Below are 6,302 nucleotides of genomic sequence, written 5' to 3' on the forward strand. Positions count from 1 at the left end.
TATATATATATATATATATATATGCAGGTGCATGTATGTATACATATTTATAGGTAAAAAAATAATGAGAGCGTGCTTTATATAGATAATATTTTCAGGTCGTTTCGAGGCATATGAAGAATGCCTACATAATATAAATAATGTTAATAATGTAATTTAGATGTTGAAGATGAAAGTAACTGTTTTTGTGTCGTCTTGAATGGCTTATACACATCTTCCACGCTGCAATTGCCTTTGTTTTAGCATACGATCTCAATCAAGTCACTATTTATTCAAGTTCATCTCCGTAATTTTTTGAAATCACTGTATTTGAATGTCAGCAATGACCTTCAGCAATGACCTTCTCAGGCTCATCAATATTTTAATTTCTAAACACAGACAAACGGGGTCAGGCTGTAGGGTTGCAAAAAATTCATAATTCCTCAAATGTTGTTCTTTATAGCATAAACATTTTGTAAAATATCAATATATGCGAGAGTGATAAAGAAACGAGGAGGGTCATCTTTGGATGTGCTAGAAACAACAGCCGAATCACCGTTTAATCACTCACTTATCCCTCTGAAAATATTAACAAGTGCAAAATAATTTGCCCAAAAAGGTCCGGAATGGGATGATGAGGGAGTGGAGTGTAGAAAAAAATTTTTCAAAACTTTTACATATAAACATGTCCTCCCACCAACCCCATCATTTGAAAAGCTGTGGGAATATTGCCCGAAAAAAACTTTCCCAACCAATTTTCTTAAAATCGCAATGTGTGCCATTTGAAAGGGATTTGTGTAAATTTTCATCAAATGATACTCATTTTCCTGAAAGTTATGTGGGAAAAAGTGAGATTGTGTGAATTTTCCAAAATTCCTCTCGCCACCCCCTTGGAAAAATTATTTCCCATAAATCATTATGTACTCTGATTTCATAATAGCTCTGCGGTATTTGTAGAAACTTCTGGTAAAAAGTATCTATTTTTCTGGATGTTATGAGGCAACAAAGTCGGGGACATATATAGCTGTAGTAATACCCTTTTATTTAAATGATGTTTTCATTTCATGTTTATTTCGTTCATTGTTTGCCATGTTCTATCTTCCCGTATCTCTCTCTCCCTCTCCCTCTCTCTCTCTTTCTCTCTCTCTCTGTCTCTCTCTCTCTCACACCCACACACACACACACACACTGCAAAGCTTACAGATGTGCTGCTGAATTGTAATCTCTATGTTGCTTTGAGGGGAAGGCAAAAGAAATTGCTTCTCCTTGTGTGTTGAATTACTGTGATGTTTGTTTAAAAAGCACTGATTATGACTGTGGTAAAATAATGAAAGCAATATGTACTATGCAAGTGAGCACTATTATACAAAGAAATAATTAGACGTACAATATAAAAATTGTTAGATTTGGGAATCAAATGTGAAAATAATAACAAGAAGCCCGCAAAAAACCCGGAGGACGGATTTCCGCTAATATATCTAATTTCTTTTGTACTTGAAACTCCTTTCGCAAACGTATGAATTTCTGACAAGGGATTCACATTTTGGCACAAGGCCAGTAATTTCAAGCAGTGAAGTAATTCAGTTATATCGATCAGAGTGTGCCAAGGGTGTTCATTTTATGAACCCGAAAGGATAAAAGGCAAAGTGGACTACGGTGGAACTTTGCCCGATGTGCTAACAATTCTGCCAGCTCAATATCTCATATTATTAGCTGTTTACCAACTGAAGTAACAATTAGAAATACGCAACTACTCAACTTTTACAAACGCATAATTTTTAACTGCAATATAAGGTAAAATTTACTCCATGTTTCAACTTTAGCATTTTGATTTTCAAATGTTGTTAGGGTATAAGTGTGCTGAAGCATTTCCTCCTTTTATTACAAGTTATAGTTCACATTACGATAAGAAACATTATTTTTAGTTATATGTAATTTATCTTCTCTTATAGAATTTTATAAACAGTACCCATTATCTGTTTAATGAAGCAACGGGCAAGACCGTTCACACATTCTAGTAGAATGGCATACAAGAAATACTAATCCGAATACTTCACCCTGTATTGTTAAGAATTTTGTTTTCTGTAACGAAAGTTCTGTGCAGTTGTCTTGTTAGATTTGCCATTTAAACTCAAATTTGTATAGGTAAACTACATGGAAAATTGAAAACTAATTTAACTTCTGAAATGTTAGGAAACATCAATAGCTGTATTTTCTCCAGAGATAGACAATGATGAAATACGTAAGATGCATGTTTACAAGAATGAGTAGAAGAGGGCAGAAGATATTGAAGTATTCTTAGACACAGATCTACAGATAATCTACTTATTACATCGAATATGTCAAGAGGCAATTCTCGGAAATAAATAACAGAATGCAAAATATGGGCAAGCATTTACATTATATATATATATATATATATATATATATATATATACTCATGTATTTGTGCATGTATGTGGGGGTGTGTATGAGAGACAGATTGAGTGCAAGTGAATATGTTTGTCTATATGTGAAATATTGGAGCCATTTCATGAGCAGTTCAACGACTACATAGCATTAACTGACTGGAGAACTCAATACCTTTCACTGCATGAGTGTTGCCAAGTAAAATTAAAATTGAATTTTCAATGAAAGCGAAATACAACCTTATAGCACCCATAATCTAAAGAAGCTATCCTCTGTCGTTCTAAGTTAATTTTCGTATACGATAATTCTACACTTGGTTCAATGTATTTTCTCGGCGAAATTTTAGATCCCAGATACACCACACACACACACACAACCACACACACACACACACACACCCACACACAACTCACACATACACACACACAACGCACATATACACGCACACACACACACACACACAACACACACACACACACACACACACACACACACACACACAAATCAGACGATGCAGAAATATGATCCATGAGAATTCGCCTATCTTCAATTATAGGAGTAACTAAGTCGCAATCATCCGCATAAAAGAGGTTACGAATACGTGTTTGAGAATCTTTCAAATTGACAACGAATTGATGTAAGTTGAAGCGACGATCAGCAGATTGAGACTTTACTTATACCCAAGAATGGCAATCCACACCAAAAGCATGCGTCATGGTAGCAGTAAAACGCAAGGAAAATAGAGTTGTGGTAAGTATGTCACTTTGATTGAAACTACTGATATTGAACCATGCTTCCATGCAAATAAGAAATCCTTTGTTTATCGACATCAAGTGACTTGGGAAACTACATTTTCTGGGTAACTTCCACTGAGATATCCTGTTCACAGTATCGCGGGCCTAAGTTAAATGACAGAAACTTGATTGGGATCCAATTTCTTTACATAGCACAATTTCTGGAATTATCTTGCAGTAAAATTCATATTCAATGTTCCTGAATATAGGCATTATTTGCAAGAACGTGAATGAGCAATCTGAGAGTGTTAATGAATTTGATAATATTAATGATGCATCAAAATTCCCAATGAATACGATATTGTGAAATAAGCCAAAGATGTAAAGAAAACTTAGAAGTGTCAAATGAATGCTGATTTGTTGATGAACGATGACCTATCACAATACAAATATGCAATACCCAAGAGGTTGTCCGATGTTTTTTAACGCACAGCAATAAACGACTAGATACTATTTTGGATGCACTCTGTTTTAATAGTATGAGCGAAATGCAGGCATGGTCACAGGACCAGTTCTTCGTCGTGCATTGAAGATCTTGTGATAGGAGGCATACTTAAAACGCTCACAACTTGGCTTTAAGAAATTAATGATTTGGTTACCTTCAGAAGGGCAGACGCTTAATGTCAACATTTTATCGATTTCTCTAGCTGCTTGGCGTCTTTTCTTGGGAATGAGAACGTTTTTTGTAATTATAGGTTATAACGCTAACGAAATGAAAAAACTCTGCAAAATAGAACAGATTTAGAAATTGATAATCCGCCAATTTTGTTAAGTGTATTTTGTCTCAAAATCTGAAAATCTGAAGCACCTCGTTCCACGTTATATTTTCTCATTTTATAAAGTTAGAAATACGATGAGAAGAATGTTAAGGAAGAGTTTAAAATCTCGAATATTTTAGAAAAAGAAATTAAAGCAACGGAGTAATTTAAAGACAAGTGTCATTCTTTAACAATAGGATGAAGTCACTACGAAAACTATATATATATATAAATTCATGCATATACATATATAAACATATATGTGTGAGTATGTGTGTGCAAGTTTCTAGTCTCTCATCTCCAAGTGATTACTTATACATGGAGTTTTATTATTTATAGCTTAGTATTCTCCTCAATTATCTGTCTTATATCAAAGATTGTTTCGGAACCACGTTAAAACAGCATCGTTTACTTCGCTAAGAACCATTATAAAATTTAATGTTTGGATCACGAAGCTAAAACTACTATACGATTTACAATATTTCCCTTACTGCGATAATGAAGACGTACACCTTGTAGTGGGATGCAGATAAGCTCATCGGAATTATAACAACTTTTGGTCAAAAATAAAAAAAAATATCCTTATTGAAATATATATCGTAGTGTAAATTCGCTACCATACACGTTCATGTCTGTTAAACTTCTTTTGTTAGCTGCTCAACACTTTTATTAAATTGGTAGTTATAGCAACATTGATTACCAACATAATTGAATAATCCCTAATTTTGTGTTATTTCTCTCGTAGCTATTAACCACTGCTTTTGCTCTAAATTCTAATCCTACTTATTTTAAAAATACATTAAACCTGTCTTTCAAAAAGCTCTCGACTTCATTTATATCCATTCACTTGAAAAATATGATTTTCTGAAATATGTCTTCCATGATAATGAAGAAACGAAAAAAAATATCTTTCCAGCGCATTGAATGCAGATGTGTTGCATTGATTCTGCATATGACTTGCATTACATGGGAAAACAAATATGCAACATACATACATGCATACATATATATATACATAATTACATAAACACGTATATACGTACACACATACATATAACTGATTCAAAATAAATAAAATCAATAAATGTTTGGAATATGAAAATTATGAAAATAAAATATAAACTTATTTTTATAAAACTAGATCAAAAATATGAATACTTTTCAAAAGCAGTATGAGTTTGATTCTAGTTTCATATTCATATATGCCAGAAAACTATCTCTAAATAAAACCATAGAATTCTGAGTATTATTTGATGTGGAATATGCAATGATAATTATCGACAGATACCAAATACAATATCGTATGTAAAATAATCTCTTTCTGCTGAGCACACATTGGATGCTTCATATATATTTTATAAACATATAATTATGAGGTGTCAAGTATAAGATAAATCTATAGCATTTCAAGCGAATAAATGATACGCTGTTATAAAATTCAGCTGAAGGAACCTAGTCAAATCTGCATAAGATTGCAGTGAGTAGCTATAACGATAGCACCGTATATGCTAAGTGTATTATCGTTGTGTATGAAAACTATATTTCCAGAGAAATTATTATCGTATCCGTAATACCATACTTTATATTTTGATGGATGTATTTGCATGTAACCTCATTTTCTTGCATTTTACTCCAGGTAGGTTTTGTTCATTAACACCAAATTAGAATTTTTCCTGAAGTTACTCCTGAGAAAACTTATCTCAGTCCTTACTACTCTGAGTTTTTCATTAGTGCCCAGAAATGCTCATTTGTATATATACTGTTTGCAAAGGTTTGAGAATGCTGTTAGTAATACTGCTAGGATAGGAAATCCTTACCTTTCACTCAGATCACTATAACTAACAGTCATTGATTTATGACGACGCATTGTTCAATTGTTACTCTTATCACACAATCATACTCGAAGATATGTGTTTGTGTATATATATTCATGTGCATATGTATATAGTTGAAATTTACAGAAAAAACAAAACGCAGGTGTATCAACAACAAGCCGGTGTATTAGCTGACGCTTGAGAAGGTGAGAAAGTCTTTTATATTTCGAGTATATTATCGCTGTGCCTGTAAACCATATGTATATATATAAATGTGTGTGTGAGTTAGTGTGTGTGTGCGTGCATACGTATGTATGTATGTATGTATGTGCGTGTGTCAGAGTATCATGTATGAGTGTATATATATATATATATATATATATATATATATATATATGTGTGTGTGTGTGTGTGTGTGTGTGTGTGTGTGTGTGTGTGTGTATATAATTATATATATGACCAAAGCACATTCAGTTGTAAAATATCGAAAAGTGATCAGAGAAATACCTATACTAACGAGTAAACTCAATTGCCACATCACAGTAGCT

Source organism: Octopus bimaculoides, chromosome 15 (genome assembly GCF_001194135.2).
Source record: "Octopus bimaculoides isolate UCB-OBI-ISO-001 chromosome 15, ASM119413v2, whole genome shotgun sequence".
Taxonomy (NCBI): domain Eukaryota; kingdom Metazoa; phylum Mollusca; class Cephalopoda; order Octopoda; family Octopodidae; genus Octopus; species Octopus bimaculoides.